Here is a 10,741-nt window from a genome sequence, read left to right on the forward strand (position 1 = left end):
ATGTGTGCCTTTTTGCATGGGTAGGTTAACTCTTGCAGCAGCAATATGGGGAGAGAATGCCAAGTACAGAAGAAAATGGGAAGCCTTAGAGATCCAGTCCAGTCTTCTCCTGCCTACCTTCTGCTCAGCTAGTCAAATAAACATATTTAATGTGCTACTGTTTAGTTGTCAGCATGGCCTAGAACCACTTGCCGTGTCTGTATTTCTCTTTGCTCATTTTGTGTTCCTATGACTGAATAAAATGCATTTGCTGAGATCACTACAAATTATTTATAAAAGTGGCTTGTTTCATTTACTTGTGATGCATGTTCAATCAACTCTTCCCCACCCTTGTTGACATTTCTAAGTAGCATCACTATTAGGGCCAGATGTGGGGAGCAGGTCTGCCCCCCCCCAGACTGCCAACCCAAATACCCCACAGTAGTAATTTGCTGCTAGTGCTATTAGCTTGCAAGAAAGCAAACAGGGGGCAGACTCTGGCACAGGAAGGCAGATTCTTCCCACACATACAACACACACTCTCTGCAAGGAGCATCTTGGCACAGGACACCGAACTGGGAAGCTCTGAGCTTTGGGTATTCTGTTGCCTGGCTCTTCCTCTCACTGAGACCTTACTCAGAACAACTAAATGTCAGGGCTCGTGATTCTGAGCTGAAATAATGCAAGAACCGGAGGCATAGGATCTTTGGCCTGGGCACCTAGTGCTGGCATCGACATACACATACACACATCCATCTACAGCTGCAGCAGTTCATCTAAGCCCTGGATAAGTAAGCTGTTCACCCCTTCCTTGTCTTCCAGAATCCCATGCCAAATTGACACGCTCCCTTCCCATCTTTTTTCTTCTGCTCTTTTTAGCCTAGAACTCTCTCTCTTCTCCACTTTAGGGTTCTGAATGCAGTAGGTTATAAGACAAGAGGCACTAGTGGATTTATGTTTTATATACCGTACCGAATTGTATTTAATGTTCACATGTTAAATGTGCATACATTTGAGTTTCCAGAGAGATGTGTAACAGAGTTCCTACCAAGAGTCTGGGCTGTGAATCAATAAGTCCTCAGTGAATCTTAATTCTGCCATGAATTCACTACCTGGCCTTAGGCGAGGCTCATTTTCCACATCTGCAATATGGGGGATACTAATACTGACTGTCATCAACTGGCAGGACAATAGGGAGGAGAAAGAGGATCCTGGTGAGGGGTGTAGCTGGGACTAGGGCACAAGCTGGGGATGGGGAGGGAGAGGTTGGTGTAGGAAGTACTCACAGATTGATGGAAGATTATTAAGGAGATGGGGGAGTGTTAGTGCACAGGAACCAGAGCAGCAGGACCCATCACAAGAGCCTGGGGGCCCCCTGTCTCCACAGACATGGTGGGCTCTGAAATGTAGGAAGTAGCAGGTGGGGTGCTCCAGGAGTCTGAGGCAGGCAAGGGCCATGGCCCAGCTCTCTAGCTGGCCAGGTGGGACCCGCTAGCTCTGGGAGGACATGTGTGATTCCTCAGCTGGAGTAGGCTTGGAGCAGGTGAGGGTCACGTGTCTCATCAAGCCCAGATACGGCAATCAGCAGGCAAAGTACAAAAGGGAAGCACAGTTGAGGTGCTGTGTATGCTCAACAGCCCATGCTGAGGGACCTCAGTCTGGAAGCCTAGGATCACTGCAGGACTTTGGACATGCGGATTGATCCTGCATTGGGGACTTGACATACTGACTTGCCACCTGGTAGGCCAGGGGCTCAGGACACTGACTTATCTTTCAGAGTTGTTGGAAGGATTACCAATAGATGCATGTGGAGTGCAATGAATGCTTGAAAGCACTAGACAAATGTTAAGTATTATTAATGGCCACACTGAGCAGAGGGTTTAGAATAAAAACCCTCCAACTCTAAAATTATTATTTGTTATTGCAGGCAAGTTACTGCACATAAGACATGAATTGAACTGTTTTGGCACTTGGAGAACATACATCTGTCTCAGTCAGTACTAATGATGAGGATTAAGAATTTAACAGCATGCTTGCAAACCAAGCTGTGAGCACAAGTGTCTTTAAATGGTGGAATAATGTTGGATAAACCCCCCTTTTTAAAAAAGCATGCATCGTACTCCAGGAGTGTGTGGGCAAACCTGCACACACATTTAAACTCCCTCTTTTTAAATTTGGTATGATTCCTTCACACATGCTGCTTGAAATATAAATAATGACACAGGGGTCAGGATCAGGGCACAAGAAGAGAGGTAAAGCTGAAGGGGGGGGGCGGCAAACAGGGGAAATTTTTGTCCACAAAGAGAGAGAATACCCTTCATTCCCTAGGCAACAATGATGATGTTTCCTCTTTTCACACTATTAGCCAGCTTTGAGTGGCTACATAGTGATGTGATATCACATTTATTATGTAATCCCCAATTGTGTAGTGAGGGAGGAGCAGCAGAAGGCAAGAACATTAGCTGGAAAATGGCCTTGAAGCAGAATAACATGTTTGTGTGTGTGTGGTTTTGCAAGTAACCTTTTGCATTCCAAACTTTATGCCCCTTTAGCCCCTCAAAAGTTAATCACTAATAATTCAGCCACTGGTTACAATCAACCTGGCTTGCCGATAAGCTCAGACAAAGCATGCACATTTCAGCACATTGGTCAGATAGAAAATTCAAATCTGCATTTTCCTAGACTCAGTTGATATATGAATGTGCCGCTGAAGCATTGCCTGTTTGATTCTGTATTAAAATATACAAAAATTATCTCTTTCTCTTTGACTCAAGTCTGATCTTACTGACTGTGGTTCTCACTGTTAGATTTAGAAAGAAACAGCTGAAGCCATCCTTTCATCCATAAAGGCTTTTAGTGCCTAGAACTTAATACTAGTCTAACACAACATATCCCTGTTCCTTAGCACGCCAACTGCACCATGTTAGGTTGAGATCAATCACTAAGCCGTCTCTTTATGATATCAGAAATGGCATATGGCATGACAATCGCAACGCTGGTCCCGCCTGCCCTGCCATGTGTTCGTGACACAGAATCTGGCCAATTCCAGAGTAGCTCTGGTTTAGAGCCACTGAGAATGCAGATAGGCTGAGCTATCAGTTGAGCAGAACAGTTGCTGATTTCCCCAACGACTAATACAGCAATGTTCCAAGCAGCCTTCATTTCTGACACAGTCTTCCTAGCTCAACACTTCTCAGAGACCAGATGCTTTCTTCATTAGAGGGAAGAGCTGGAATGTTTACTAAACACCAGCTGGCATGGGCTTAGTGCCCTGTTGCATCCACCGCTTTCACCTTCATCAGCAATGGCTTAGATCCCATTATCCCCATGCATGAATGGAGAGCATATCCACATGTAGATGGTGGACTGCCAGTTCTCTCTTGGTTGCAGTCCCTTGCTCCCATTGTATGCATGCCACTTTGGAAGGTCATTTGACTCTCTGGACTGGGACAGAATAAAGGGTTATAACCAGGGCAAATGTTGGTGGACACTCTCTGTACAAACATGAAGATGTTGGGATTCAAGGCAATGTGTGGGTCCAAGTTACTATTTGGTCCACAAATTTTAAAAGGAGGGCAATGAGCAATTCATGTCTATTCACTTAGTACAACAGATTGTTTGTGATGTTGTTAAAATTTGAATCTTTCCATGCAAACAAACTGAGCTGCACAGCCAAACAGCCTAGCCAGTTTGGAATATTACCTAATTCAATGCACTTAATTGCAAACCACTTTCATATGGTGGAATTCTGTGTGATCTCTAATTGCTGTTGACCAGGAAGCAACTGCATTCAAAAGGCTGCCATTTCAGTTCTGTGTTCTGTATGGCATTTCAGGTTATCATCATTTGTTACAGCTATCTTATGAATGATTGAATAAAACAATGCATGAAGTGTCATTTCCTTTAACAAGCAAATCACGTTTCACTTGGTCTTAAGAAACAGGAAGACTTGGAGTGCACGCTCAGATCAGGAATTTGTTTTCAGTACCAGGACTGAGCCCCTAGTCCTTTTATATAAAAATCCGTCCCTGGTTTGCTTTCAAGCTTTCTTTATTTCAGCACCATAATACAATAAAGATATCTATCTATCTATCTATCTATCTATCTATCTATCTATCTATCTATCTATCTATCATCTATCTATCATCTATCATCTATCTATCTATCTCTCTATCTATCATCTATCTATCTATCTATCTATCTATCTATCTATCTATCATCTATCTATCTATCTATATATCTATCTATCTAATCTATCATCTATCATCTATCTATCATCTATCTATCTATCATCTATCTATCATCTATCTATCTATCATCTATCTATCTATCTATCTATCTATCTATCTATCTATCTATCTATCTATCTATCTCTATCTATCTATCTATCTATCTATCATCATCATCATCATCTATCTATCTATCTATCATCTCTCTATCTATCTATCATCTATCTATCTATCTATCTATCTATCATCTATCTATCTATCATCTATCTATCTATCTATCTATCTATCTATCTATCTATCATCTATCTATCATCTATCTATCTATATCTATCATCTATCTATCTATCTATCTATCTATCTATCTATCTATCTATCATCTATATCTATCTATCATCTATCTATCATCATCTGTCTATCTATCATCTATCTATATCTATCTATCTATCTATCTATCTATCTATCTATCATCTATCTATCTATCTATCTATCTATCTATCTATCTATCTATCTAATCTATCATCATCTATCTATCATCTATCTATCTATCTATCTATCTATCTATCTATCTATCTATCTATCATCTATCTATCTAATCTATCATCATCTATCTATCTATCTATCTATCTATCTATCTATCTATCATCTATCTATATCTATCTATCTCTATCTATCTATCTATCTATCTATCTATCTATCTATCTATCATCTATCTATCTATCTATCTATCTATCTATCATCTATCTATATCTATCTATCTATCTATCTATCTATCTATCTATCTATCTATCTATCTATCTATCTATCATCTATCTATCTATCTATCATCTATCTATCTATCATCTATCTATCTATCTATCTATCTATCTATCTATCTATCTATCATCTATCTATCTATCTATCTATCTATCTATCTATCATCTATCTAATCATCTATCTATCTATATCATCTATCTATCTAATCTACCTATCTACCTATCTATCATGATTTGTGGGGCGGGAAACATTTTAACTGTTCTTGCTAAACAGGTGAAAGTCAGAGACCATGGCCAATATAGGCAAATCATCCAAAGATCTTTCAGCGCATCCCAATCTACCTTATGGCCACACCCAACTCATTGCATGTTCTAGCATCTTGACATTGTGCGTTTCCCAGTCTCTGCTGCTCATCATTGCTGGTAGAATAAGGTAGGTTGAGCAAATGCCCCAATGTCACAACATGGGATAAGTGGTAACAGCACATTGTGTAGACAGGGGCCTGGAGCTCTTGCTTCACAGCCTATACCCTTCTCGTATTGTCTAGTTCCACCCTTCAGGTACAAAGTTCAAACCTATAGATCAAAATCCTATTACAGCCAGAAGGATGCGTACTTAGGTATTTTCTCTCTCCTGCTTCCTACAAAGCACTGCACAGATGACAGCAATATGTAGCAAGAGCAGAAGAGGGTGGAAGAAGGAACTATTTAGCCTCTCAGCAAATGATGGATATATCAGAGGGGTAATGGCACAGTTTGCTCCTTTTGGTTCATTTCCCTCCATGGAACTCATCAGGAACAATTCATACTCCACCTTGGAACAAGATAGATCCTTTGACTTACCTCCCGAGAAATCTTCACTCTGATTGTGAGATTCTTTTTCACGAGGTTGCAGGGTATCTGGGGCCCCTCCAGACTGGTGTGTTGTTGTTTTGTGTGCGTATTCTGCAACATGTCAAAGCAATAAGAGTTTATTAAGTGGGGGATTTATTCTGAACTGTACACATATCACTCTGCTTTATTAGTTTTTTGCGATGCTTCTGCAATGGTACTGCGTTATCTAAACCACTTTGAGGTTTCTTTCTTGCAGTCAAGTGGTATATAAGTTTTATGAAATAAATAAAATAAAAGGATTTCGGTTGGGATTTAATTCCATTTATTTCAATGGGGCTACTATGAGTATGAAGAATGTTGGCTATCCAACCATTTTTCTGTGAACTGCCCTGAGACCTCTGGGTATAGGGCAATATATAAATTCAATCAATCAATCAATCAATTAAAAAAATTATCACTATTCTCCAGCAGGCCTTTGGCTGACTAACATCCTATACCATTTAAATGTTTTTGCAGTAGGGGAGAGTTTTGTTCTTGTTTTGGTTTTTCTCTTTATTATGTATTTTGTGTTTTTATTTTGTATTTCTATGCTGTAACCTTCCCTGAGATCTATAGATGAAGGGTGGTATACAAATTTAATTAATTTAATTAATTAATAAGTTAATTAATAATAGAAGCTCACCGCTTCTCCAGTGGGTGTCGGTTGCGGACCTTTGTTTGCCTCCTTCCCAGTTGGCTGGACCGGCATGGTTGTTGGCCAAGGGTGGGGGGTTCCCCTTGGCCATTGCGACTGTGGGGGTTTTACCGCGTGGCCAGTAGGATGGCTCTGTGACTGGGCCTGCAATAAAGAAGAAGAAAAAGAAGGAGAAGGAGGAGGAGGAGGAGGAGGAGGAGGAGGATTTCAGCAGAAACCTGTGGGGCTGGTTGGAAATGAAGCAGTATGTTTGCCATGAATCTTCTGCAGGCACAAACAGTATTGCAAGGGTATAGAAGTGGTCCCATGCCATCATGAACACAAAGAATCAGGACTGCAGAATAAAAAGGGGCCCGTGGTGTCCCTTGCTGCAGACCAACCAGCTTCTGTCCCTTACTTTTCTGCCTTTTGATCCAGGCTCAGTGTATTGCTCTTTCTCCTTGCATGGGGATGGGGCATAGCTTGGTGGTAGAGTATTTGTATGGGACAAAAGGTCCCCATTTCAATTCCCAGCACCTTCAGCTAGGGCTGGAAATGTTCCATGTCCGAAATCCTGGAGCGCAGATGCCAAAGGAGACAATTCTGATCTAGATTATACCAAAGCTTGAAGGTTTGACTGTGCCAATTCTGAATGTATTGGATTTGTGACCATTATGCTCAGTTGCCTTCAGTAGCAGTAAAGCTCTGCTGCATGAAGTACAATTGCTTCTGGTCTATTTTTGGGGAACTCTGCAATGTGTTTAAGTTTTTTCTCCTCTGGACGACAGTAGGCAGCAATGCTTTGCACAGTTACCTGGTAGTAAATACCACTGAATTCCGTGGGAGTTACTTCTCAGGCACAGGATCAGGCTGTTCAGTGATATTTCTTTTGTGCATAGTAGATTCCTGCAAAAACTGACATGTGCAGGTCCAGACTTCTTTTTCTTTGCTTTAGAAAATCTATTAACGAAGCATTCAGGGATGCAGAAAAGCCTTTACTTCCTGACGCTCTGATATATTTCATTGGGCTCTGCTGAACTTCTGACCTGCCCACAGCTTTTTCTCTGGTATCTCTTACAACTGCTTGATTGAATTACTGTCTTGTCAACGGTGAAGCTACAACTGCGCAGTTCTTCTTGGACGCAGCATGCGCTGGGAACAAAGGGGACAATGACTCAGAACCTTCCATTTTCTAATCAGCTCATCGTCATCAGTAACCATTTCTGGATATAATATTTTTGTGTGACTTGGACCAAGGCTCTTAGTTCTATATGCTTTTATTTCAGATCAAATTAACCTTAAAGGATTTCCAGGGAGATTCCCTCCCCATGAAGTCTGAAGTGACTGACTTATAACAGAAGACTATAACAGAGAGAGAAAGGACATCAAAGATCTAGCAAGGTGCCATCTGCACTACATATTTAAAGCAGTATCAAATCACTTTAAACAGTTAGTGTCCCTCAAAGAATCATGGGAACTGTAGTTTATTAAGGGTGCTGAGGGCTGTAAGCAGACTCCTATTCCCCTCAGAGAGTGACAATGCTCAGAATTCCCTGAGAAGAGGGACTGACTGTTAAATCACTCAGAGAACTGTGGCTCTGTGAGAGAAATAGCACTCCCCTAACATCAGTGGCGCTGTGGGTTAAACCACAGAGCCTAGGATTTGACAATCAGAAGGTCGGCGGTTCGAATCCCCGTGACGGGGTGAGCTCCCGTTGCTCGGTCCCTGCTCCTGCCAACCTAGCAGTTCGAAAGCACGTCAAAGTGCAAGTAGATAAGTAGGTACTGCTCCGGCAGGAAGGTAAACGGCATTTCCGTGTGCTGCTCTGGTTCGCCACATGACCTGGAAGCTAGCCACATGACCGGAAGCTGTATGCCGGCTCCCTCAGCCAATAAAGCAAGATGAGCACTGTAATCCCAGAGTCGGTCACGACTGGACCTAATGGTCAGGGGTCCCTTTACCTTTACTAACATCAGTGGCATGCTGTTGCTTTTAATGTATAGGACTGTTCTGTGTTTATTATTGGTATTTTAATAGAATAGTTTTAATCAACTTGAATAAAATTTTTTGGGAGGGGGCAGCCTGCATAATCAATCACATGACATGATGCAGACACACCATTTGAATGGCAATGCGCATTAACTTGAGGGGCCCCAGCCCCTTCAAATATTCTATTGGGTGCCCAAAACTCCCGCAGCCCCTAGGAGTTGGCTCCTATGGTTTTAATTCTATTTTAGTTTAATTACTTTTAAACTATTATCTCTTATATGTTTTCAGCTTTCTATATTTTATCTGTGTTGTTGTTCCTGGTCTGAGGAAAAAAGTGGGATATAAATAAATACAATAACAATAATAAATAATGGAGTTGTGCTGTAATGAGATTTATGCACTGGTAAGTATGCTTACAGTTCAGCCTTAGTTTCAGTATTTTGGGTGAAATGAATTGTATTTAATTTATGCCAGAGCTAGTGGCATACGGATTGTGAAGTGGACGTTACTTAATCTTTTTCCTTAGTCATCCAACTAGCTGACTAAAGAACTGGCTGTGTCCAGTCCCTCAAGAGCAGAGCCATGATTAAAATCAGAAGTTAAGTGGCATGCCCTAACTGTCCAAACCGAGGGCTAAGGGATGATCACACGCAAGGAAGCTGATACTGTTGTACGAGGCAAGGCTAAACGGAGATGCTTAAGAGAGAAGCATGAGGAGCTGAATGGGATCAACAGCTCCAATGGCAGCTGCTTTTGTTCCTGGAAAGGAAATGCGCTGAATTATTCATGCTCGGCTTAAACTGCCAATGCGCCCAGCTTCAGCCGAGCATTTCTCTTCTATTATTCATACGATCCAGCCAGTGGAGACGCAGCAGGAGATTTCCGCAAATGGATGAATGGGACCTGTAAAGGGCTTGCTACCACCGTCGGAGTTGAGACTGGCTGTTTATTGAATGGAAGCAAGATGAGCTCTTGTGGTTCCACCCCATGCCAAAGCTAGCAAACGCTGCAGGATAGGCATGTATGGTCATGTTGCCTTCCCAATTGTTCATCCTACTTAGGTGTGCAAATCCGTAATAATACATAGCATTTAAGGCAGCACTTTGCATGCATTGTTTTGGTCACAGAATTGTAAGAGTTAGCAGTTACGTTTGAAGTTATCTAAGGCTGCAGTCCAGCACTCCTGCTGGCCTCTGAAGGCAAAGTGATGCCAGAATGTCCACTGCCACAGAGCTCCCTGTTCTACCCATCAAATGTAATGAAACATGGCTTCAGGCTGGCACAGCAATTTGCTTGCCCCCTTGGCTTTCACCCCAGATGCTGCCCTGTTTGGGATTGGATTGTCCTGTAATGTAAATCCCTGCCAGTTAAGGAACCCCACTGCTACAGCATCCTTGAAGGGTTCTTCTTAAAAACCTGTAACAAAGGAGCATTCACCACCTTCCAAGACAGTCTGCCTCATAACCTAGTAGCTTGTTTTTTGGGGGGAGTTATTCCCAATACAATATATCCCTCCCTCCCTCCCTTCCTTCCTTCCTTCCTTCCTTCCTTCCTTCCGATGGAACCCAGGGTGGCAGACACAGCAATTATATATCTGTAAAAACACAACTAAAAGCAGTTAAAACATTCTCGCCAACTGATTTCTGGCTTGCCAGGAACAATAATGAGGGAGACAGACACACCTCACTATGGACAGCATTCCAGAAACAGAGAACCACCATTGAAAAGTCCCTATCAAGGCCTCACCTGAGATGATTGATATTGGGGAAGGCACTCTTTTAGAAACTTGAGATTCAGCTTTATAGCTGCAAATAAAACATTTTTAGTGTGTTGTAAAGTGCATTATACAAATGTGACACCAGATGGTGATGGAGAGCTATGGCAAATGCAATCTTTTCAAAACATTTTTTTTTTAAAGCATTTTCGCAACATTTTTTATTTGTGTCTAAATTCCACCTAGGGCCCTAAGCCATTTATGGCTCTGTACTTTGAATTTGGCCTGGTAACTCACTGGCAGCCAGTGCAGTGCTTTCAGGACCCATTGGGCTCCCCCACTTAACAAACCTAGCAGCCACATTCAGCATTATCTGCAGCTTCTGGACAGTAGTCCAGACAGGAGGTCACTGGAGCATGGTCAACTGAGGCCAGGCTGGCCAGATAATCACAATTCTTTGTAATTGGTTCAGGTTTGGGGCAACAGAAACCAAAGTTGCTCCATCAGCTTTATGGCAGCTTTGCAACTATTTGAAGATGGCTGTTGCCTCTTAAAAATCCCTTTTCCAGG

Source organism: Podarcis gaigeae (genome assembly GCF_964106915.1).
Source record: "Podarcis gaigeae genome assembly, chromosome: 10".
Taxonomy (NCBI): Eukaryota; Metazoa; Chordata; class Lepidosauria; order Squamata; family Lacertidae; genus Podarcis; species Podarcis gaigeae.